The 27,384-nt window shown below is 36.0% G+C and overlaps 1 protein-coding gene across 1 annotated transcript in view; it reads left to right on the forward strand.

Moving 5' to 3' along the window:
• The window catches only part of IL1RAPL1 (interleukin 1 receptor accessory protein like 1), a 723,124-nt gene that overhangs the window by 27,368 nt on the left and 668,372 nt on the right, over positions 1-27,384 (forward strand). The gene's annotated exons all lie outside the window — the stretch shown is intronic.

Below are 27,384 nucleotides of genomic sequence, written 5' to 3' on the forward strand. Positions count from 1 at the left end.
CATACATTGCTGATGGGAGTTTAATTGACGCAGCCTATATGCACAGCAATTTAGCAATACCTATCAAGACGAAAATGGCACGTACTCTTTGACTCAGCAGTTCTCAGATTTTTCTTGCAGTTACACTCATCCATGCCATACGTGTGTGTGTGTGTATGTGTGTGTGTACATTCATTATCTTTTGCATTGCATAAGATTTGAAATTACTTAAATGTGCATCAACAGAGGACTGGTCAAGAAAATTGTAGTTCATCCACACGGTGGACACCATTCAGGTATGAAGAAGAAAGAGACAATTTTATATGTGCTCATATGGAAAGATCTCGAAAATGTTAAATGAAAGAATAGAGGGTGCAAAAAAAATGGATATAGTATGCTACCAGTTGGGGGAAAGAATATGCTCAGGCACACACTCACACACACACACACACACACACACACACACATGTGCACGCACGCACGCACTATAATGACCATAGGATATCTCTGGCCTGTTTGTACTTGAAATTGGTTAAGGAAGTTGCCTCCGGAGAGCAAGACTGGTTGGTTGGGGAGACTGGAGTGGGAGGAAGACTGACTTTTCAACTTAGACACTTTCATGCCTTTTACATTTTATATCTTATTGTTTGGCTTTGTACTAAAAATAATTAAAAACCAAAGGGATTAGAGGAAAGTATGGGTTCTAAGACACATTCCATCTGAGAAAAAAAGTGCGCATTTAGCTTGAACTACTTTTGCTATATTAGGAATCTGGTAATAGTGAACACAAATCAGGAGAAAGAAAAATTTTCACAGATATTTTGACATCATACTGAGATCATTTGATAGTTTCTCCCTTGTTAATATATCTTAAATGATTATGGAGAGGATGCTGTGACACAGAAATGCAATCATTCATTACAGTATCTCGCTTACATCCTATTACCACTGACAGCACTCTGTTACCTCTAAATTTTTTTTTGCATCAGAGTCTCAGTTATTTAACTGTTCTCCATTTATTAAGCAATATATGAATCAGACTCACATTCTGTATTCATAACAAGGATCAAAATATGTATTTCTTATAGCAGTTATAGATTACAACAGTGAAAAATGGATTTCAGAGTATGAAGGGTGGAGAACAAGTCAAAATCTAATATGAATGGGAGAGAACGTTTTTGTTATAATTAGAATGCCCTGATGGCCTAATTTTCCTCGTTACTGCTGAATGGTATTTTTGAAAAGTATGTATAAGTTAAGGTACCAAATGCAGAACAGTGAAATAAGGAAAAGACATAAGAAATAAAGGAATCCCCATTTATTACCCAATTTACATGAAAATGTTACTTTAATTGGTAGCGTTAAATGCTGTATCGGAAATTTTACACAGTTTTATATGACATCTCTTTCCTTAAGGTGTTGAAGTGATTATTTTCTTGTAATAATTTAGAAAATCTTGCACAAGTGGCATAACTTAGATATGTAGACTCAAGTTGTCCATAAGAATTGCTGATTCAGTTTTTTCCTCAATGTACCTCAACCTATAACTTATTAATGAGAATATGACATTTTCCTCTTCCACTGGACTTCGTTTCGTTACCACACTTGCCGCTTTCATTCACCATGCTGCTTAAGGGACAGATGTCCTAAAGGGAGGAAAAAAGAAGACCACAACTGAGAAATCAAAACAACAACAAAAATTCAGCTAAATAATGAAAGGTATTTGGCAAGCATCCTGGTGATGTCCAAGTTAATAAACTTGTTTAAGAGTAGGATGGGCATCATTCAGGGTTTCTCACCTTTTGGAAATACGAAGAAAGCATTAAACCATTAAACTGTTAGGCTGTGGCTTGTGGATAAGATTTCAGAGAGCCAGTTTACTGAGTGCTGAGGATGCTATTCTTTTGAGGCCTCTCATTACCTTTTAACATTTGGAATCCAAAGTAGAGAATGATTTCTCCTCAACACCAGAGGCCATTTCATCATCATTTCAGTCTCTTCTGAAGTATTGTTCTCTCATTTCTTCTGCTGCATGATATCTAAAATATTAAGATTTATTTCTCTGCATTGTATCATTAAAAATAAGAATCTTTCCACAAGGAAAAAAAAGGTGTTCAGCTGAGACCAGGGGCTTCCTTTGATTCTTTTAAGTAAACTCCTGTTTGTGTCGGCAGTGGTACCTTGGCTGCTGTCCAGGAGTTTAATTGGCCCTCGTTTGCCCAATCTCCTATACCAGATAAACTTATTACGGAATTTCAGGACTCCAAAATCCCCCATTAGGCAGAACAAGCCTTTTAATGAAAATCCCTCATTTACCTAGCTTTTGGCTTGGTTTGCGCCACCTAAATCCCTTCTCACTTGTGAGAAATGCATTACTTTTTCTAACAACCATGCTAATTCTAAACCAGGAGGCATTTATTTTGGATCATTTCTTTTCTGGAATGATTCAAAGTTCAGGAAAGTAAAATTGGAAAGGAAGTTAAATTAGGCTGAAATAGCAAGGAGACAAAATTAAATTGGATTTTATAACCTCTGTTTTGCAACTAGGTTGATGTTAATTTGTATCTTGAAAGACAAAGCGCTTGAACATTTGCTATTTTTTAATTTACAGTGTTTTCTTCTACACTAATAAATCAGTGTATATAATTCATGTGTCTAGATTCTGTACCTTTTATTCATCCATTTAGTTATTCTTACATTCCACAAATATTTAGTGAGTGTCTTCTAAGTTTAAGGCACTGGTAATATAGTAGAGCAAAGAAACCAACAAATACAAAAGAAAATCCTAACTCTAATGGAGCTTATCGTTTAGGTAGTGATAATTGTATGAAGAAAAATAATGTATACAAGATAACAGTACAGTGTACATATGGAGATGGGGCAGATAAATTTATATTCCATATAACGTACCTATATCCATATCCGTATATATCTACATGGATATAGATTGTATGTTGTATTAGAGGAAGTCACAGATGACACCTGTGATAGGATGACTTTTTTTTAACATGCCCACTTTTTTTAATCGAAGTATAGTTTATTTACCGTGTTGTGTTAATTTCTGCTGCACAGCAAAGTGACCCACCTATACGTATACATACGTTCTTTTTCATATTCCTCTCCACCATGGTCCATCACAGGATATTGAACATAGTTTCCTGTAGGAACTTGTTATTTATCCATTCTATATATAATAGTTTGCATCTGCTAATCCCAAACTCCCAATCCATCCCTCCCCACCTACCCTCCCCCTTGGCAACCACAAGTCTGTTCTCTATGTCTGTGAGTCTGTTTCTGTTTTGTAGATAGGTTCATTTGTGTCATATTTTAGATTCCACATATATGTGGTTTCATATGGTATTTGTCTTTCTCTGTCTGACTTACTTAGTATGATAATCTCTAGTTCCATCCACGTTGCTGCAAATGGCATTATTTCATTCTTTTTTATGGCTGAGGAGTATTCCATTGTGTATATGTACCACATCTCCTTTACCCATTCATCTGTTGATGGACATTTAGGTTGTTTCCATGTCTTGGCTATTGTGAATAGTGCTGCTATGAACATAGCGGTGCATGTATCTTTTTCAATTATAGTTTTTATCTGGATATATGCCCAGGGGTGGGATTGCTGGATCATATGGTAGCTCTGTTTTTAGTTTTTTTGAGGAACCTCCGTACTGTTTTCCATAGTGGCTGTACCAACTTACATTCCCACACCCTCTCCAGCATTTATTATTTGTTATTTTGTAGACTTTTTAATGATGGCCATTCTGACTTGTTTGAGGTGGTACCTCATTGTAGTTTTGATTTTCATTTCTCTAATAATTAGCGATTTTAAGCATATTTTCACGTGCCTGTTAGCCATCTGTATGAGATAGGATGACTTCTAAGAAAATTTTAAAAAGTGAAGAGGCGAGTCATGTAGCCTTATGGAGAGAAGAGAATTATAGGCAGGACACAGTAAATGCAAAGTCCTGTGGTGAAGGCATGATTTGTGTCTAAGGAACAGCAGAGAGTGATATGGGTTGAGTGGAAATGCTAGAAGATGAAAGAGATGGAGTGGGGGTGGAACAGGTCAAGTAGGTCTTTGGTGACTCTGGAATGATTTGAGAGTGGATTCTTTTAAACAGGTATACATAAAGAAGCATAAATAGTGTACAAGAATGTTAATGTGTTTTCTGTAGTTGAGCACCACATTTCTCTTTGAGTTTCTTAGTAGCCAGGTCATAAAGGGAAATAAAACTTTTTTTAAAATGAATTTCCATACTTGATGCACTTGATGTGTATTTCTATCCAATATTAGACAAGGTTTTAGATGATAAAATCTTACATCATTTAAAAATTATCCAGTGCCATACTGAAGCTTTCATGATTTTGATATGATTTTATTTCAATCCCAATATTCAAGTTGGGAAATCCAGTGAGTTTATTTTTTCTTTCAATTTTTATTTACTTATTTATTTATGGCTGTGTTGGGTCTTTTAATTTAATTTTATGTATTTTTTATACAGCAGGTTCTTATTAGTCATCCATTTTATACACATCAGTGTATACATGTCAATCCCAGACTCCCAATTCATGACACATCTTTATTGGAGTATAATCGCTTTACAATTGTGTGCTAGTTTCTGCTTTATAACAAAGTGGATTTGGGGGATATATGTATATGTATAGCTGATTCACTTTGTTACAAACCAGTGAGTTTTTAAAATAGAAATAATATTAAATTATTCATGTGCCAAGAAGAAACATATTTCATTGTGTGTATTGATTATCTCCTTATATTCACTACCTCTTTTGTAAGTCATTTTGGAGACCCTTACTTTGGGATGAATGCAGTTTTTTACGGATCTAGTAAATACTTTCTTATGTCCTGTAACATTTCAGGTTAAAATGCCCTGTAATCAACAGAAATGTACTATATTTTATAGTCCAAAATCATAATTTAATTTAAAAACAATGACCATCATTATCCATCATCCAAGAGAGCTTACTTCTCTGAAAAGCAGCAAGAAAGTGAACTAACATGTCTAAGACGGTTATGAATTATCTAATGTTTATAAAAGTGGATAAACCCAATTATAGAAATATAGAAAAGTGTGAATTATATGAAGAGATAGATAAGAGGAAAATATTGCCCTTATGATTAAAAACAGTCATGTTAGCTAATGAGGTAGTGAGATTTCAAAAATTTTCTGGGTATTCTAAAATGGATAGTGATCTAAGCAAGCAGGTTGTAAATAGTCTAAAGTAATGCAGTAGTAACAGAAACATACTGCGTGGTAAGAGTTCAGATATGGGTGACAAAAGACAGGAGACAGATTAAAGCAAAAGAAGGTACAAGCATGACAGTGAAAGCTAGTTGTCTATGGAAACTTGTTAAGGAAGCCCAGAATAACTAATGGTAAGAAGATAATAATAATAGCAGCTAATACATATGGTGTTTACTGTGTAGCAGGAACCAGTACAAGCATTTTATGCAAACTCCTCATTCAATCAGGACCACAACCCCATGAGATTGGTATCATTATTTTCATTTTACACATGAGGAAACTGAGAGCAACAAGAGGATTGACTGGATCTTAATACTCAAAGACAACAGAATCTATGGTGTTACATAATTAAAGTGTTTGGTAAAATTGGAGATCATCACACATCATTTGGGCACATCATTTCATATCACTTAGACAGTAGTTGGGTTCAGTCAGGAGATCAGGAAAGGGATGATTAAAAACTCCAGATGAGTACAACTAGGACCTTTATCAGGAATTAAAAGTGAAACTATGGATTTGGGGTGGGAGGTAAATTATTTAGGAAACCTGAAAAATGGAAGGTAAATGGGTGAAAAGAATCCATTGATTCTATGAGATCAATGAAAATCATAGTAATGTTTTGATATAAGGCAGTTGGGCTTGTATTTAGTGAACAGTTTAAAAGGTAGGATGATAAAAATCTCACCTAATGGGAAAATGCAGTTGACCCTTGAACAGTGGGAGGTAGGGGGTTAGGGGCACCAGCCCTCTGAGCACAGTCAAAAATTGCATATAAGTTATAGTTGGCCTTCCATATCCGAGGTTCCACATCCCGGGATTCAACCAACATGGATTGCATAGTACTGTAGTATTTACTATTTTAAAAATTCTGCATGTAAATGTACCTGCACAGTTCAGACCTATGTTATTCAAGGGTCAACTGTATCATTGTGATTAGGCTGGATATAAAAGGGTAGAAACAGGGAGAAAGACCTATGAGTATTTCTCTAGAGTTTACCATGAGCCCAGAGACACTGTAGGAAAGTAAATTCAATAACTAAAGAACTAAAAGCTTAAATGAATCTGAATAAAGAATAGCTGCTTACGTTGGATATATTTCCTGGGAACAGATACAGGAGTCCTCTCTTAAGCCTCTCTTAAACCAGTAAATAGAACAAATGCCACCACCATCTTTCAAAATTTAATCTTTTCAAGCAACAATTTCAAGTTTACAATTTATGTTTGTGGATGTGATATTCTACTAAGAGACATCTTATATGAAACAATTATCACGTACATTGCAAAATGGAATATACATGTACAGGTGTTTTGGTGCCTGTGTATATGTGTGTGCGTGTGTGTGAGAGAGAGAGAGAGAGAGAGAGAGAGAGAGAGAGAGAGAGAGAGAGAGATAGGGAGAGAGAGGGAGAGAGAGGGAGAGAGAGAGGGAGAGAGAAAGAGCGAGAGCACACGTTTTAAGTGTTTTAGAACTATAGGAGAGTTATGAGATATTAATGGAAAAAGGAAATGTTTCAGTTCTAGGTGTATGCATTTATATGGATTAGTTTGATGTGGCTGGGGACAAGTCAAAACACTTGAATGGAAGACAGAAAATCATATATAAGACAGATGAAATATTCCAGAGTAACCTTGAAATAGATATAAGATTGATGTTGGTAGTTTGACAGTGACAGGAGTCAAGAGCTTATGCTGCTGTGAAACCACGAAAGATGCAACTGATATTTTAATTGAAAATGTCATGTCTGAGGGAAAAGCCTGAAACTAGGAGTTGTTCTTAAAAATTAAAGTGTATCTGTTGATACATGTCCGACTTGGCTGCTTTTCAGTTTTTACCCTCATACTGAGAATAATAATAAAGGTATTATAATTTCCTAGTACAATCTATCTTTAATTTTATTTCTTAAAATGGATGTCAGCTTTTTAAAAGCAAGACCCTAATGCCCTCTGAGATTATGTCATTAGATAAAAAATTATCGGAGGTGCTTTTATTGTTAGAACACTGCTTTTCTTAAGAAGTGAAGTTAACCTTTTGAGTTTTCAATAACTAAGATATTTGTGTGTGTGTTTGTGTATTAAGGAACACTTATAATGTTTGCTCTTCTAAGGCTGTTTTCTTCAGTTCCAGTTTTCTTAGTTGGGAGCAGAATTCTATATTTCCCTTGTTGTTTAGGAGGAGAAATACAATTATTTTGAATATTTTTTCTCCTTCTTCTTCCTGACCCATTTGATCACCTAACTGAATCATCCCTCCTTCCCCTCCTTTCTTCACCAAACTTTTATTAAGCTCCCACAATGTTCAAAAAACAAATTCATCACCTTTGAAGGGTCTCACACGACTCCCAGCCTACCTACTTTCATATCAACCTGCTAAAATTTCTCAAATAATCTTTTAATTATTTTCATGGTCTCTTCTCCTTTAAATGCTTCCTACTTTTTACTTTATAGGCCAGCATAATCTTCCTTTAAAAATGTATTATTTGATTGGGGCTTCCCTGGTGGTGCAGTGGTTAAGAATCTGCCTGCCATTGCAGGGGACCCAGGTTCGATCCCCGGTCCGGGAAGATCCCACATGCTGCAGACCAACTAAGCCCATGCGCCACAACTACTGAGCCTGCGCTCTAGAGCCCGAGAACCACAATTACTGAGCCCGCGCACCTAGAGCCCGTGCTCGACAACAAGAGAAGCCACCGCAATGAGAAGCCCGCGCACCGTAACAAAGAGTAGCCCCCGCTCACCGTAACCAGAGAAAGCCCGTGCACAGCAATGAAGACCCAATGCAGCCAAAAATAAATAAATTTATTAAAAAATATATATATTATTTGACTAACTAATGAATTAATTTATTCTTTCCCCCTTTTCACAAATGATTTCTGGCTACTTAAAACCGCATGTGATTAAATAGTAAACAACAATAATATCAAGGGCAAAATGGTCCAAATAAATCAACTAAAAGGGGCAACCATTTTGTTGTGAGTGCTTTTCTAAATATTATTTTAAGGTTTCTAGTAGTGAATATAAAGGGCAATACACAGCGTCCTATGTAAGACTCAGCATCAGAGAGGAAGGTATGTCAGTTGCTGATTTCACTAAATTCCACCCAACCCTTTCATTCTAAAGCCTCAGTTTTTCCATCTGTACAATGGAGATAATGCTGACATTGTAGCACTATGATAAGTAATCTGATAGTTTGGTCTCCAACACTTCTGCATGCTGAACACTCAGCCATTTATGCAGCGGTAACCTCTCTTCAATGGTACTCAGTTCCATAAGGCCTTGTTTGTATAGATGATGATGATGGTGGTGATGGTGGTGATGTGTTAATGGTGATAATAGTTAACATTTATTGGCAACTTTTATAATATGCTAGATATTATGCTAAGTATCCGCCTAGTTTAATGCCTTTAATCCTGAAAACAACCCTGTGAGATGGGTACTTTTTCAATTCCCTTTTTGAGACCTTAGAGAGGTTGAATGACTTCATGTCCACACGTGTAAAATGAATCTGCTCTATGTTTATATATGGGGTATGTTGTCCTCATAATGATAGGTATGGGGGAATTGCCCTGTTTCCTTACCTCCTCCCACTAGTATAAGTTATTAATTGAATGAAATATGAGAATAGTAAATTCAGAAGATACAAAGTTACATGTTTGCAACATATGAAATCTGGACTGCTTACAGAAATATTTTGAACAAAATAGAAAGCAAAACACCTTTTTAAAAAATTTCCCTCCTTTTAGGAGAACAAGCATAGTATGTTTCGGAAAGTTTTGGCCATTTATCTAGTTATATTGTTAGTATCAGTGTATTCAGAAGTTAATTTTTTTTAGCAAAGTCTGCCCCAGTGCACTACATCAATTGAGTGTACAGAAAGATATTAGCACTGATAAGAAATATTAGTAAAACTGAGTTCATTAGCCTGTACATTGAGGTTGCTGCATCTATTTACATCTCTCTGTTCTGTACAAAAACAACATCTTAAATGATGCAGATAAATAATAGTGACATTTTATCTTCCTTTCTAAAGTTGAATTCTAGAAGGTAGGAAAGATCCTTCCATGCTTACATTACCATGACAAAATGAAAGAGATAAATCCCTAATGGATGGGACGAGATATGGGAGTTAGGGGATTAATGCTTAGATGCGTCTTCCAATTTATTTCTCCTATTATATGTGTTAAAAATACATACCATATGTCATGCAGCATGTTTTAATCCCATCAAAATTTCTCGCATGATTCCTCAGGGGATGCGTTCTTTGCTGCCAAGTTTTCACTGCTAGAACGCTGACTTACTATTCCTTTGCAGAGAGCTTCATGGTTTATTTTATAACATGTTATAACTTCTCCAGCTGTAATTTTTATAAGGAAAATTAGTCCTGGGGGAATTTATTTTGAGGGCAGTATGCTTAATGGTGACAGAAAAAGATAGAAATATTTCCAGAAAGCAATGTATTCTTCAGTTGTTTTAATAGAACAGAAATTCCTTTGACAGCACTTGTGAAAGCCTTTATTATACTCAGCATTTAAATTCAGTCCTTGAACTGGGGTCTTCCCAGATCATTTGAGGGTCAATTTTGGAATAGTTCTTGTGTCCTATGTCACTTGTCAATGAGAGCACTTTATGCAGAAGAGCAAATTTAGGGGAAAAATTCTCTTTTAGTAATATTAAGTACACGTGACTTACGGCAAGTGACAGAAAAACCGCCTTAAGAATTTTTCTTGTGTGACATTTTTATTTTAAAAAAACATTTTTATTCAAAAATAAATGCTGTTAGGTAAAGAATGACAGCTTGAACTAATTTTGAAGTCAAAAAGAAAAGAAGGTTAAAACTTTACCCCAGGAATTAAGATCGAGGGGCTTCCCTGGTGGCGCAGTGGTTGCGAGTCCGCCTGCCGATGCAGGGGACACGGGTTTGTGCCCCGGTCCGGGAAGATCCCACATGCCGCGGAGCGGCTGGGCCCATGAGCCATGGCCGCTGAGCCTGCGCGTCCGGAGCCTGTGCTCCGCAACGGGAGAGGCCGCAGCGCTGAGAGGCCCAGGTATCGCAAAAAAAAAAAAAAAAAAAAAAAAAAAAAACAATTAAGATCGCATTACCTTCACGTTCCCCTGTGTGGTGCTTTAGTTTTAAATCCCAATAATGCCTTTGAAGTTTTAATTCATTTTACAGAACATTGTTCAGTAAACTCACATAGGCTGGGGTCCACTCTGACCCCCTGATATTTGATTTTTTACTAATTAGGCATCACTATAAGCTTTACTTAAGTAATCAAATAAAACAAAGCCAAAGTTATTTCTTTTTAAAAATTAAGTTGTTCCTACATCTATGTACCCTGTTTCCAATCAGGTACACTAATTGTAATAACATTCCCCCGCAGAGAAGCTATTAGCATTTATGGGCTATTTTAAGAAGAGATAATAAACACATGTGGGCATAATTCCAGAGGCGCTCTTTGGGTTTCCTTCCTTTTATAAGATATAGCATAAGTAGATGTCAGGTTTGCAAATGGTCTGTTTTAGTAAACTATGCTGGTCATGGTACCGATGCCATCTTAAAGTTCTTCCATGAGGCTTAATAAATGCAGGAATGCAAACACAGGAGTTACTTGATGTCATAACACCATTTGCAATATACTGATGGTAAATATAAAATAATTTGCTTCTCCCCATCCTCCATCCCATAAGTTTACACATATCAGACCTCAGCTTCTCTTTGTCAGACTCAAATTGGATTTCCTTTGCTGTCAGCTCTTGGCTCAGACTTCTGTGACCCTAATTTGGCAGCTCTTCAAAGGGCTTATGGTGTAAGCCTTTTCTATTTCTAACAAAAAGCAGAGCTCATATCCACCTTCTAGTAGTGAATTCTATTTGAAGTTTCGTTTTCCCAAATGATACCATACTTTCTGAGCTCATTTAAAAAATGATTTCTACTGTTTCTGTACTGAATAATCAGTAAATTTTGAGTGAAAATGAATTGGTTTGAATAAAAAGTGTTCATTAAAATTTTTCATACCCTGACTTTATCATCAAATTTTGGGCAGAAACAGTATAAAACATTTGATATACTATAGAATAAATGTTTCTTTAAGCCACAGTTATTTATAACTTAGGTTTAATTCTTCTCTTAGGTATTTCGTATATATTCTTATTGGCACAGATTTTAAAAGAGTTTGAAGTTCTTAAGACGTAATTCTTGAGACCTAGACTTTATTGCTTTGGGGGAGATTTGTAATTATTACAACAACTTTCCTTATTTTTTACTCTTTGTCTCAATTCATTCTACTTGGGATTTGAATTCGGGGGTAATTTATTTTACCATATGTTAGAGGAAACAGAAATGAAGAGCACATGGTCAAAACTAGCATAAGGTTTCAAGAGTTAACTGAGGATAAAACTCGAATTTGGCAGACTTCAGTGGCGTAGATAAGAGTGAGTGAACAACATCCTAACCTAATTTACTAGAGTGTAGGTAAGAAAACAGAGTGGGAGGATGACGAGGTTTCCAGTCCAGTTGTGTAGTGTTTAGTCCTTCATCCTTTTGCTACATGCCAAGAAATAGACATTAAATTAAGAATGAAGACTTCTTGATTTTTCAACCTGCCTGTCCCTTGAAAGTACAATTACCCTTTGACTTAACAGGATTGCCACTAGAAGATGATAGCCTGGAGGAAGACCAAAATATGTACTGAAATGGATAGTGCGCACTCCAAAGAGAATGCCCTGCAAGAGGATATGTATGTGTGTGTGTGTGCATGTGTACACACACACACACACATATAAGCACAATCACAGAATTAAAAGATTTTAGCAAAGATGAAAAACATCACCCTTAATGTCCCATCATCCTAATTTATGTATGTATGTCTGCATATCTGTGTGTGTATGGTACTACAACTACCATTCTTAACTCCGTGTACACAGCTAATTTTTGTAGTTGGAATAAAGCAGTATAAATAGGTAAAATATATACTTAATAAATATAAAATATAATAAGTAAATGAATCTTTATTTCATTAAAGTACCCCCAATTTTTTTCCAACTCGAAATGGGCCTTCCTAAGTATGGTTTTAAAGGCTGTAGATGCATGTCACTCCATGATTCCCCACGATTGCCTTTCAGATTGCTTTGACTTTTTAACTACAACCGTCTGTGTGCAGATAGCATTTTCAGTGTTTGAATTATTTATTGGGGACAAATTGTAGGCCAAAAGATAACCTTCCAGCCTCTTTAAAAATGCTTTTTTCTAACTTTCCAGAAGAGGTGCAACCAATTGCATGTCCTAGGCTAAATTCTTGATCTTCCTTGAAGACATGTCCTTCCTTCAGACCTCCTCAACTCAGTAAATGGTGCCATTACCCACCCTGTTGTTCAGATTAAAAACCTGGTTTACAACTTTCTCCCTCTTCCACACCCCCATTTTCTTCCCTTTTAGCATAATTAAGTTTTGTCTCTTCTGCTTCATTGGCAGTGACTTCCACTGCACTTAGAATAAAATCCACATTTTAAAATATGATCTAAATACTGCCCACTTCTCTGTAACTCTCTAACTCTCAGCCCTGCTGAGCAAGCAAACTCCCTAATATATGCTGTTTCATCTGTTTGGAAGGCTCTTCTCCCTGCACTTTCCATGTCTGTTTTCTTCTTATCCTTTGGGGGTAAATTTTAACGTTCCAGTTTTGGAGAGGTCTTCCCCAGCTCCCCAATCTAAAGTAGCTGTTCTTTCCCCACATAGTACTGTTCCTTTCTTTGGTGCCCTTTTTGCAGTGTATAATATGACTAAATATGCATTTGTTGGTTAACTTGATAAATCTCTCTCTTCACAAGACTAAATATAACTCCAGGAAGGTCGCTATTGTGTCTGTTTTGCTTATCACTGTATATATGCCCTTCTAAACATACTGCCCGGCACGTTGAATTATAGAAATTCAGACTGTCTGGGTTTGTTTCCTGGCTCTGACATGTATTAACTGCTGTCCTTGGATACAAGTGTAAAATGGGCATAACAATAATAATACCTAACATACAGGATTTTCTAAGGATTACATTAAATTATTCATATATAGTTATTAGCCTACTGTTTGTCACAGTATAGGTTTTCAGTACATATTAGTTACTATTGTTGTTGTTCTAATGGGTAGTCATTAAATATTTGTTGAGTGAGTGAAAGAATGAATTTGTTTTATGATATAAATAAGTAGGTAATTATCTCCTCAGTATATGAGTGTTCCATTTTTATCTCTGTTTCACTGAGTGTCCTTTTTTAAGTTACTAATAGGCAAAAACATCACCACCACCATCATCATTATTATTATCATCATCATGGTTTTAACTTATTATTGATCATTAGAGGTAGAACCTTTTCCCATCTGCATGAGTTTCTAGAAAACAATCCATGTTCTGTTTCCCTTCATTAACATTTAAATTGTGGAGTTATCTGTTTCCAAATCTGTTCGATGCAATGTCCAACAGGTTCAATAGTTAGAGCAGTCAGAAATATAACCTAGATTCACTTTTCTCCAAAAATAACTACATCACATAGAGTCCAAGTCTTAATGTTAATGTAAATCAAATATCAGTTACCAAAAGATTGAATGGCTATTAAGAGAATCTTTTGCTGATGAATAATTTATTATCAATTTGGAAATTTTAATATCTCTACCAGGTGCTTAGGTAAGATTAGAGGTCAGTGACCTTTCCTCTGTTATCAGTGGTCCCAAAATATTCTGTTCATATCATATCACCATTAGTAGTTATTCATATTATATTACAGTTATTCATTTATGTGTTGGTCCCTCCCATTAAAGAATGAGCAGCTCACTGAGGACAGAAATTATATTTTATTCTTTATGCATCTGGAAGGAGGCATTGAATATCATACAGTTGTTATGAATGTTATTAGCTGTCTTATTTTCCCCCAAATAAAGTAATTTTAGTAAACATAGACTGGGAAAGCATCCGTAGCAAACCAGTCAATACTCAGTTACCATGAAGAGGATGAAGCAGAAGTGTTTGTGTCTCAGTTGTCTTTAACGTAATTGTCAGTAAGGATGGCGAAAATACTCTCTCAGGAGGGAAGAATCCAGATCACACAGCTTGATTATTCCTAAAATATTTTGCTGCTTTGACTCTGACTGTCCTTCAATATATTCAGTCATGCTGTGCAAAGCACAGAATTGAAATAACATAATCCCTAGTCAAATCATAGGCTTATTTTACAGGGATAAGTCGTGTTTGTGGCTTCACCTGAAGTAAGAAGGCATTAAGTCTCCTTATCACATCCTCCCATCACTATTAGGCAAGGGATAGAAAAGACACTAGAGGAGGAGGGAATAAGAGGTAGTCCAGGCTGTAAGTATTTGGCCTTTGTTAAAACTACCCTGGAATTGGCTCACCAGTTAATTCCTTTTTATTTATAATCTTACTCATTATCCATTTTCTCTCTCCCTCTCCCTCTCTCTCACTCTCTCTCGCCCCACCCTCCCAATAAAGCAAAGTTAAAACAGTGTGCTCTTCTTTTTAAAAGTTATAGACTTCCAAATTAAATATGTTCTCATATATTCTAGCCTCCCAGTTATGGAAGAGTCAGAAAATATGCTGTTTAGATTTTCTAATATCTTTTAAAGTAATTAATAACATGGGTTAAGTTTACTTTAGATGCACATATACACATTCTATAATGAAAATGATAAAATTTCCTTTTTATCATGCTATTTGCTCATGCTATTGTAGTGCTTATAGTATGTTATATTACTTTGTGTTGTCGCTCTCAAGACAGATTGGACCCAAAATATACTATATCAAAAGCATGCCTAATTTTCCTAAGCTTACTATGATTTTAATAGAGACAAGAATCAGAATTTTCTTCTTTTAAGACCTTCTGGGGTGGGGGCGTATTCTCCCCATAGTCTCTGGAATGTATATGTTAGCATTTTTGTGTACTTGAAATTTTTGTAAGTAATACACCTTTTACTATTCTTTTATAAGAGTTGATGAAGCTATTCTTTTATAAGAGTTGTGAAGCCATCTGTGGTTGAGACTGAAGACTGGATTGGTTACAGTTCCATCCTTAAGTGAGCATTCTCAGAAGCAGAAGGGGGTAAGAGACAAGGAAAGAATTACGGTGCCTTGTTTTGTTTCGACTCCCATAGATCCTTTGTAACAGAACCGAAAAATGAGTGTGAATATAATATTTATTTTATATGAATATATACATTTATAATTTTTAATTATAAATGTATTATGTAACATTGACTTAAGCACTGAAAAAGTATACTTTGTTCTCAGGGACTAGAGTCTCAGTTACTCTACAGGTACATGTACCTGTTAATAAAATACACACCAGTCCTGATAATTACTACATTGCAATTTTTATTAAACTCTGTTTCTTGGTTAGTCTTGCTAGAGTGTTACCAAATTTTTAAATTTTTTTCAAAGAGCCAGATATTGGCTTCATTTTCTCTATTGTAGAACTCTGTTCTTACCGATTGTTTAAAAGTGTATTTAATGGAGTCTAAGCTGCATACTTTTCACTTATTTAGAGACATTTAAATAACCATGAATTAATATGTGTCTGTAAGTCAAAGCTCTTTAATTAGAAGTGAAATACCGTGCAATTTTTCGGACATGTGACATATCGTTAATGCTAATATGCAAAGAATATCTTCCCTTAAAATCAGTCAGTCTTAGTTGGCTTGACCCCAAAGTGTTGCATTTATTTGGGGTTGTTGATATTTTTATTTTCTGTTACTTAATTTGGCACTTGTTCATTTATGTTTTATAATAGTCAATGAGCAAATTAGAACCATGGAGGTAGAATACAAGTGCATTAAGGACTTTCCACAATATAGAAGGAGAATAGAGCATACAATCATGCTTATATATCAGAGAAAATAATTTGGATATACATCATAATCTTATTGAATATCTAGGCAGGCACACTAAAATGGGAATTTTACTGCATTCATTATGTGCTTAGAGAATCTGTATCACAGAACCAGGTTTTGAAAGTATAGTTTGTCTCTTATAGTTGTATAGTTTGTCTCTTGAGGGAAAAAAAAGGAGTTGGCAATTTTTAAAATTTACTGTGGCTTGATTTGTGACCCAAAATGTGATCTATCCTGGAGAATGTTCCGTGTGCACTTGAGAAGAAAGTGTAATCTGCTGTTTTTGGATGGAATGTCCTATAAATATCAATTAAATCTCTGGTTTATTGTGTCATTTAAAGCTTCTGTTTCCTTATTTATTTTCATTTTGGATGATCTGTCCATTGGTGTCAGTGAGGTGTTAAAGTCCCCCACTATTACGTTACTGTCGATTTCTCCTTTTATAGCTGTTAGCAGTTGCTTTATGTATTGAGGTGCTCCTATGTTGGGTGCATATATATTTATAATTGTTATATCTTTTTCTTGGATTGATCCCTTGATCATTATGTAGTGTCCTTCCTTGTCTCTTGTAACATTCTTTATTTTACAGTCTATTTTATCTGATATGAGTATTGCTACTCCAGCTCTCTTTTGACTTTTATTTGCATGGAATATCTTTTTCCATCCCCTCACTTTCAGTTTGTATGTGTCCCTAGGTCTGAAGTGGGTCTCTCATAGGTGGCATATAGTTGGGTCTTGTTTTTGTATCCATTCAGCAAGCCTGTGTCTTTTGGTTGGAGCGTTTAATCCATTCACGTTTAAGGTAATTATCCATATGTATGTTCCTATGACCATTTTCTTAATTGTTTTGGGTTTGTTTTTGTAGGTCCTCTCCTTCTCTTGTGTTTCTCACTTAGAGAAGTTCCTTTAACATTTGTTGTAGAGCTGGTTTGGTGGTGCTGAATTCTCTTAGCTTTTGCTTGTCTGTAAAGCTTTTGATTTCTCCATCGAATCTGAATGAGATCCTTGCCGGGTAGAGTGATCTTGGTTGTAGGTTCTTTGCTTTCATCACTTTAAGTATATCATGCCACTCCCTTCTGGCTTGTAGAGTTTCTGCTGAGAAATGAGCTGTTAACCTTATGGGAATTCCCTTGTATGTTATTTGTCGTTTTTCCCTTGCTGTTTTTAATAATTTTTCTTTGTCTTTAAGTTTTGCCAATTTGATTACTATGTGTCTTGGAGTGTTTCTCCTTGGGTTTATCCTGTATGGGACTCTCTGTGCTTCGTGGACTTGGGTGGTTGTTTCCTTTCCCATGTTAGGGAAGTTTTCAACTATAATCTCTTCAAATATTTTCTTGGGTCCTTTCTCTCTCTCTTCTCCTTCTGGGACCCCTATAATGCAAATGTTGTTGCGTTTAATGTCCCAGAGGTCTCTTAGACTGTCTTCATTTCTTTTCATTCTTTTTTCTTTATTCTGTTATGCAGCAGTGAATTCCACCATCCTGTCTTCCAGGTCACTTATCCGTTCTTCTGCCTCAGTTATTCTGCTATTGATTCCTTCTAGTGTAGTTTTCATTTCAGTTATTGTATTGGTCATCTCTGTTCGTTTGTTCTTTAATTCTTCTAGGTCTTTGTTAAACTTTCTTTCATCATCTCAATTTTTGCCTCCATTCTTTTTCCGAGGTCCTGGATCATCTTCACTATCATTATTCTGAATTCTTTTTCTGGAAGGTTGCCTATCTCCACTTCATTTAGTTGTTTTTCTGGGGTTTTATCTTGTTCCTTCATCTGGTACATAGCCCTCTGCCTTTTCATCTTGTCTCTCTTTCTGTGAATGAATGTCTAAAAAATTTTTTTGATTACGATTTTAATTTACCTTTCTTGAAATAGAATTCATTTTTTAAAATATTTATTTATTTTTGGCTGCATTGGGTCTTCGTTGCTGCATGTGGGCTTTCTCTAGTTGTGGCGAGCAGGGGCTACTCTTTGTTGCTGTGCGTGGGCTTCTCATTGTGGTGGCTTCTCTTGTTGTGGAGCACGGGCTCTAGGTGCACGCGCTTCAGTAGTTACGGTGTGAGGGCTCAGTAGTTGTGGCTTGCGGGCTCTAGAGCTCAGGCTCAGTAGTTGTGGCACACGGGCTTAGTGGCTCTGCAGCATCTTTCCAAACCAGGGATTGAACCCATGTCCCCTGCATTGGCATGTGGATTCTTAACCACTGTGCCACCAGGGAAGTCCTAGAATTGATTTCCTTTTTAACATTCGACTTTTTGTTAGAGTTTAGTTTTATCCATTATATGAAAATTCTCAGGAAAAGGGAAATGTGGGATCCTTTTAAAAGTTTTTTATTCTTGTGTCAATGGGTAACTTTAAAGAGTTAAAATTGTTTATCAATGTGTACTAATGAAACATGATAGTTATCAAAATGTTTTCATTAGCAATAAAGGTTAATTGTATTAGAAGAGTTCACCACTTATGACCTGTCAGGTTGAGGTGGCACACATAAGGTAAGATGATACACAAATAATCAAGCTTCCCTCCCATCAGCAACTGCCGTAATAAGAACTCATTGCATTTAGGGCTTACCAAATTTAATAAATGGATGACAGTTTTGAAAGTCATCAAAGAGGAGCACAGATAGATATATAAATTCAGAGTCATCACTGTATACCTGGATGTTGAAGGGAAAATGTACAAAGATACATATAGTGGAGAAAACTTCCTCAGGACCACCACTGATTGTGGATTTATAAGCAGGTATGGAAAGAATAGAATGGGCACTGAATGTGGGAGAATGCAGTGATACAGAAATAAGTACATATAGCTAGGAAGGTGTGAAATGGATACTCTCATGCACTGCATACAGGAATATAAATAGACACAAACTCTACAGAAGCAATTTGGCAAAACATATGATATTTTTTGACCCAGTAATCTTGATTTAGATATTCATTCTGAAGGCAAAATCAGAAATTCAAATAAAATGTGTATAAAATGATATTGATCACAGTGCTGTATATTAAAATGAAAAAACAAATTAAATATCTAATAATATACATTTATGGAATGAATATGCAGCCACTAACAATAACCTTTACAAATAATATTTAAAGAACAATTCATACTATATTATATTAATGGATAAGGCAGAAAATGAAATCCTGCTTCTTGTAGTACAGTTCCAATTATGAAAATATTTTAATGAGACTCTAGGTGCAAAGCTCAAAACCCTTTCAAATTATTTCAAAAAGCGTTTTATTATAAAGATGTGTGGGATTTAGGTTTGGAACTAAAAAGAAGTCAAGAATTAAGTTCTAGGGACTTCGTTTGGTCTCTGGTCCTTTCCTTAATGGGTCTCTTTGTCTCTCTGCTTTTCCTAAAATTCATTTTGTGCATTCTCGCCACTCTTACCTTCTAGGACTAGCTTTCTCTATTCATAGTTGCTTTTCTGTTTTAACTTTGAGTTACGTGTGATCATCACAGCTTCTCTGGCCTAAATCTGTCTTAAGCACTTTGTTTCTCTTCAGAGAGGAGGAATTTGATTGGACCGGTTCATTCTTTTCTGAAGAAACCAAGACGTGGGTTATTTGCCTGCCTAGGAATTGACAGCCCTTGATTAAAAGGTCATCTTCGCACTAATTGGTCATGGCTGGTCTGGGCATGAGGGTAGGTAAATAAACAAATTGCCCTTCTTCTTCAACCACTTCCTCCATCACTGCCTGTCCTGGGACTGCAAACTCTGTAGTGTAGCCAAACCAAACTTCTTTTCAAATAACCCCACTATTTCACTACTCACATTGTTAGCCTGCCTGTTTTCACTTCTTAGAGTTGCCATCATTGAATTTATGATGAATCTTAAAGCCCCGTCTATTACATGCCCCCCTGAAGTCCTTTTCTGACTCCCCTAGAAAAAGCTAACACTCTCATAGTGCTCTTTGCCTGATTGTGTTAAAGAACTTACAGCATTGTACTTCCATGATGAGAGTGATGTACATGACTTATTGACTAAAAGGACATGCTTTTTTGCATCATTCTGCTGTACAGTTTATGAAAGGAAACTATGAGACAGTAAGTTTATTAAAATTGTAACGCTGAACTTAGGGGGGAAAGCAACACACACACACACTGCACACACACACACAACTCAGCCAAACTTGATGTTCTAACATCCTCGCATGTGAAAACTCTCAAAGTATTATTTCTAAGCTGTGTTGTTTTTCTCGTGCATGAGCCATCGTTTTAATGGTAGAAGATGTGTTTTTGAGGCAACGGTGTCATCTTTTAAACACTGGAATAAAAAGTTTCCATATTCTGCATGAGTCAGTTTTTTCAGTGACTGTTTCAAGCAAATGAACTAACACTGCATTAACTCCATGCTTTGTTTCAGTGGTTTCCTTGGGCGGACTGGTTTCACTGAATGCCATGTGTAAATTGGTCAGATAGAATAAGAATTTAGATTTCAACAATCTTATTGGGAACTTTGAAACTTTTATTATCTCACAGGACCCAGAAATTGAATTGAAGCTTTGTTACTAAGCCAGGTTGTAGCAATGGACCCAGGAGTCAGTAGGTCAATTTTCTACTTCTTTGCATCAAATTTACTCTTGAAAATGATGCATGCAATATTGAAGAAAGGCAGGGAGGAGCCTCTGTGAAGTGTTAAATATTTGGTTCACTGGGTCCTATCAGCAGGTAGGGCCTGCAGGGAGCTTGTTTATCTAGCAGAACGATCTCATTATGAGGACAGTGATGTAATATAGTTTACTTCATACCCCGAAGCCATTCAAGGAAACAACTCAGTGAGTGATATTCATCCTGGGCCCTGTATTGTACTATTATGACTTGCAATAACTGGCAGCATATTAAAATAGAGATCAGGGACTGTGGCTCCTCATTGAATGAAGTTCTGAAATTTGAGCTGTTGAATTATTCAGTATTTTCCAATTTATAGAATAAAAGAATAATGTGATTGACTATTTCATGGTACGGTAATGGAAATAAAGAGAATGCACAGGCTTGATAGATTTCACAGTACATATTTATTTTTCATAATTGCATGGCACCCAAGTGGGTCTTTGTATAGGCCAGTGTGACCCTTGCTGTCAAATACAAAGACAAGAACTTGCCTTTGAAAACTAGGGAACAATAAAATATTTTTAAAAACACATTAATGAATGATCACTACAAGGGACCCACAACAGTGCCTTGTTTAGCTTTGAAAATATCCATGAATACTAGATTGAAAAAATAAAGTAACATTTGAGACAAATGTCCCATCTTGCCCATGACAATACAGTGGGAACAATATAAACTACAAGTTTAGAACAAAGGAAGGGAACCCTGCTTAATGTGATATGCAGTAAGATTACCAAATGCTTTATTCCAGCCCCAGCAGTGCCTGAGATAACAGTTTCTGCATAAATATTTGTTGCAGTAAAGAATGAATCAGTGGAGCACCTCCCTCCACAGGTGGCTCACACTAAATATGGTTGAGCCATTCCTTCTCCCCAAAATTCAGATATTTTCTCTTTGAAACATATTAAAGGAAAGGCTCAATGGTGTGACTGCTAAGGGTCTAGGTTTTTAACCTTTGAGAGGTACATGAAGGAACCTAGCTACGGCTTTTTGGTACCGCAGCCGAAGAAGGGATATTGAGCTGGATGAACCATGAAAAGTTATATGCTACATGTTCCTCTTTAAAAGTATTTACTAGTTAACCAAATAAAAAGCAAACTGCCGTTCCTTGAGAATTTAAACTTTTATGTAAATAATAATAACTAACTGTGATAAACATTATCATGAAGTAGCACCTGCTAGGCCAGAAGATTCCTCTAGTTTTGAGTTCAATCAGTATTAATAAAGAGACTGTGAAGATAATCTCACTTAAGCCAGCACTTGGATCTTTTAATTGCTCAGCAACACTGAGACTATTTAAATTTGCTTTGAATTTAGTGCATGTCCATATCAACAACTGTCCAGTACAGTTTTTCACATAAGTGCATCATCTCAAATTTATCAGCCCATACCCAGAGGCTGCACTCTCAAAGACACGGGAAAACAAAGCCAAAAATGACAAAATCTGAATCAATGTAATTTTCTACTGTCTAAACATGGATTTCTACTTGCTTTGATTATTTAAAGAATACCTGAGAGCATGTCAACAAAACCTCTGAAAAGCAGAGTTTAAGGTTCAAGGAAATCTTCTATACTTGATTTTTTTTCTGTTCCTGGCTCTTTAAGTACACATGAAAAAATACAAAAAAGTCCCCATGATTTTTTTCTGAATTTATTACCACTTTTTTTCTTGCTGCAGTCTGATAGTGTTTATGAAAATACTATGTAAATGAAGGAGTTCTACCCAAATAAAATGGAACTGTTGTTTTTACACACATGACAAAGATGAGAAACAAAGATCACACAGGAGGTACAGATACTTGCTCATAATACCCTGAACAAAATACAGGATGTCAATAGATTCCCGTCATAATAGATATATGATTGCACGTGTAAATGCAGATGAATGCCCAAATAGTTGTGTATAAAGCTAATATGTATATAGCATATTATGTATTTTCATGAGACTTCTACAGTGATAAAAATAGACTCAGCATCAGTAAAAAAAAAAATGGCTCTAACCTTTTTTAAAATTCTCACTTAGAAATTCACTTGAAGGAGCAATACACAAACTGTGTGTGTTTAATTTTCACCCACAATCTCTGCAAGAAGTTAATCAAATAGACAATTAATCTCTGTGATATTATTCATATGAAAACAAATGCATATTAAAATACACAGCAGACTTCATTCCCATTTCCCTTGAATCTTTCTCTAACTCTAGGGGACTCTAATGCCCAGCAGAACTCACAGTATGAAAAAGATACACAGCAGTGCTTTCGTTGCACAGAATAGGCAATGCAAGCAATACGTTCTGCTGTATAAACACCTGTGATAAATGCAGAAAACGTGCTGTAAGATAACAAATGGGCCTTCTACCCCAGCTACACTTGTCATCTGCCACCTCGACCTGCTTCTGCTCCTTATTTCCTTTAGTGATGTCACAATCCTCTTAGGAGTCCTGGGTTGAAACCTCAGCGTCATCCTTGACTACTCCTTCCCTCCATCTCTCCTGTCTGATCAGTCTCCCCGTCCTGTAGATTCTACCTCTACAATCTCCCCCACTTCTTACTTCATCTCTACTATTGTAAGAGATTTCTAAGTGATCTCCCTGTTTCTGGCTGTCTCCTTCCAATCCAGCCTTGATATTGCCACTAGGGTGATCTTCCTAAAATGTAGATCAAATACCACTTATTTCACGAACTTTTTCCACTTGCTCCATTGACTAGAGCAGTAGTTCTCAAAAGTATCATCCCGGGGCTTTTTAGAAATGCAAATTCTTAGGTGCCAACCGACACCTTCTGAATCAGGAGCTCTGATGGTGAAGCCAAATGATCTGTCTTTTGACAACTCCTCCAGTTGATGCTGATGCACACTAAAATTGGTAAACTACTGGGGTAAGTTCAATTTTCTTGGCCTGGTGTCTTGTCCATCCCACTTTTCTGATCTCATTTTTACCTGGTTGTGCTTTTCTCCTCACCCCATCCTACTGTTTTAGAACATTACCCTTTGCTGTACTAACTGGGATATCCCATGGACTTGGAATTTTCTCTTCACAATTATCAAGTTTTGAATTGAGATATGGTTAAAATTCCATTTCTTTCTTATATTCTTTTTGCTCTTCCCAGTTATATATTTCTCCTCCATTAGTTTACTTGAAAAATAGAAAATAGTTCTGGGTTGAGATAGAGCAAAACTTCTTGCTCTGTGTTTCCTCAGCAATGCTGTCTTTACTCATGGAACCTCTCCACTGTGCCTTGTGTTATATGTAGTTTTGTGTCTTCACTGCTACAAACAATAGCCCACTTGGAATTGCTCTAAAATTTAAAGACTTTTATTACTTGTAAGCTTAAAAAATAGAATTTTATTCTGCTGTATGCTCTAAAACAAAATGAAAGTAAGTATGCACTTTAAACTTTGTTACTCTCTTAAGGATGAGTTTGCAGGGTGGGCGTCCTGCCATCCAACAGGTCTTTCCTGTGAGGTGCCTCTAAAATGGGAAACAGATTAAATTTGATCTCTGTTTGGTTTGTTGCTCATCATGTTGATATTTAATCCAGTGTCCAACAAGTGTCCCAAAGGTATAAAATGCCTGAAGCTGGCAACACTTTTTGACCTATCTGTATGCACATGCTCTTATCTGTTACATGGCCCAACTAGAGGGTTTTGTAGAGATACAAAAAGGTGAAATTAACCAAATCTTTCATTGAAAATGTATACAGAAATGAATGGATCCAATTATAATAGTGAATAAAATAGCTTGAAATAGAGCAAACTGTGTGTGATGAATTCAGTCAGAGATTCAGAGTTGATACATAATGGCTGTGACAGCATTGCCATTCAGTTATCAGATAAGTGATTTCTTTTTCTTATTAAAATAAATATGGCATTTGGGTACTATTGTGGATTGTACTTTTTAAATTTTTATTTTATTTATTTTTTTATACAGTAGGTTCTTATTAGTTATCTATTTTATACATATTAATGTATATATGTCATTTCCAATCTCCCAATTCATCCCACCAGCCCCCCACTTTCCCCCCATGGTGTCCATATGTTTGTTCTCTACATCTGTGTCTCTATTTCTGCCCTGCAGACCAGTTCATCTGTACCATTTTTCTAGGTTCCACATATATGCGTTAATATACGATATTTGTTTTTCTCTTTCTGACTTAACTCCACCCTGTATGACAGTCTCTAGGTCCATCCATGTCTCTACAAATGACCCTATTTCATTCCTTTTTACGGCTGAGTAATATTCCATTGTGTGTGTGTATGTATATATATATATACCACATCTTCTTTATCCATTCGCCTGTTGATGGGCATTTAGGTTGCTTCTGTGACCTGGCTATTGTAAATAGTGCTGCAATGAACATTGGGGTGCATGTATTTTTTTGAATTATGGTTTTCTCAGGGTATATACCCAGTAGTGGGATTGCTGGGTCATATGGTAATTCTCTTTTTAGTTTTTTAAGGAACTTCCATACTGTTTTCCATAGTGACTGTATCAATTTACATTCCCACCAACAGGACAAGAGGGTTCCCTTTTCTCCACACCCTCTCCAGCATTTGTTGATTGTAGATTTTCTGATGATGCCCATTCTAACTGGTGTGAGGTGATACCTCATTGTAGTTTCAATTTGCATTTCTTTAATAATTAGTGATGTTGAGCAGCTTTTCATGTGCCTCTTGGCCATCTGTATGTGTTCTTTGGAGAAATGTCTATTTAAGTCTTCTGCGCATTTTTGGATTGGGCTGTTTGTTTTTTTGATATTGAGCTGCATGAGCTGTTTATATATTTTGGAGATTAATCCTTTGCCCATTTCTTCGTTTGCACATATTTTCTCCCCTTCTGAGGGTTGTCTTTTCGTCTTGTTTATGGTTTCCTTTGCTGTGCAGAAGCTTTTAAGTTTCATTAGGTCCTATTTGTTTATTTTTGTTTTTATTTCCATTATTCTAGGAGTTGGGTGAAAAAAGATCTTGCTGTGATTTATGTCAAAGAGTGTTCTTCTTATGTTTTCCTCTAAGAGTTTTATAGTGTCTGGCCTTACATTTAGGTCTTTAATCCATTTTGAGTTTATTTTTGTGTATGGTGTTAAGGAGTGTTCTAATTTCATTCTTTTACATGTAGCTGTCCAGTTTTCCCAGCACCACTTATTGAAGAGACTGTCTTTTCTCCATTGTATATCCTTGTCTCGTTTGTCATAGATTAGTTGACCATAGGTGAGTGGGTTTATCTCTGGATTTTCTATCCTGTTCCATTGATCTATATTTCTGTTTTTGTGCCAGTACCATATTGTCTTGATTACTGTAGCTTTGTAGTATAGTCTGAAGTTAGGGAGTCTGATTCCTCCAGCTCTTTTTATTTCCCTCAAGACTGCTTTGGCTATTCAGGGTCTTTTGTGTCTCCATAAAAATGTTAAGATTTTTTTTGTTCTAGTTCTGTAAAACAATGCCATTGGTAATTTGATAGGGATTGTATTGAATCTGTAGCTTGCTTTGGATAGTATAGACATTTTCACAATATTGATTCTTCCAACCCAAGAACACGGTATATCTCTCCATCTTTCATCAGTGTCTTATAGTTTTCTGAGTACAGATCTTTCACCTCCTTAGGTAGGTTTATTCCTAGGTATATTATTCTTTTTGTTGTAATGGTGAATGGGTTTGTTTCCTTAATTTCTCTTTCTGATTTTTCATTGTTAGTGTATAGGAATGCAAGCGATTTCTGTGCATTAATTTTGTATCCTGCAACGTTACCAGATTTATTGATTAGCTCTAGTATTTTTCTGGTAGCTTCTTTAGGATTCTCCATGTATAGTATCATGTCAGCTGCAAACAGTGACAGTTTTACTTCCTCTTTTCCAGTTTGTATTCCTTTTATTTCTTTGTCTTCTCTGATTGCCATGGTTAGGACTTCCATGAGTGGTGTTCCTGATGATGCTATATTTTTGTAATTTAAGACACCAAAGTTTGCAAACTATACTTGGTGCTCAGTTTAAGAAATAGTGCATAAGAGTTAATACAGTCTTAGCACATGAAGGAAAAAGTGCACTTATTTAGGTGGCTATTGTGAAAGGTGGTTATGAGACAGTTTTTGAAAATCTCTTTAAAATTTTGTATAAAGCCTTTGAAAATGTATTATTTGATCCAGGAATTTTTCTTCTGGAATTATTTCCTGAGGAAAGTACACTTTTTTTTTGAGGGGATGGTTGTGGTACATTGTATATAAAGTTATTTTATCACAGAATTATTGAGAACATTCAAATCTAGGGGAAAAACTTAAGGTGGGCTAACAGCAGAAGGGCTAAGCAAATTATATGTAACACTATTATGGACTATTATGTAGTTATTATAAAATGTTCAGTAAAATGTCATGATGTACGTTTTAATAGAATTATGATCTCAACTGAGAAAAGAAACTAAAGGATAGGTTATGAAACTACTACTCCTGTTTGTTTCCTTTTATTTTATTTTATTTTTTTATTTTTGGCTGTGTTGGGTCTTTGTTGCTGCACGTGGGCTTTCTCTAGTGCAGCGAGCAGGGGCTACTCTTCCTTGCAGTGCGTGGGCTTCTTATTGTGGTGGCTTCTCTAGTCACGGAGCATGGGCTCTAGGCGCGCGGACTTCAGTAGTTGCCGCATGCAGGCTCAGTA

The sequence above is a fragment of the Phocoena phocoena genome, chromosome X, assembly GCF_963924675.1.
Source record: "Phocoena phocoena chromosome X, mPhoPho1.1, whole genome shotgun sequence".
In the NCBI taxonomy this organism is placed as follows: domain Eukaryota; kingdom Metazoa; phylum Chordata; class Mammalia; order Artiodactyla; family Phocoenidae; genus Phocoena; species Phocoena phocoena.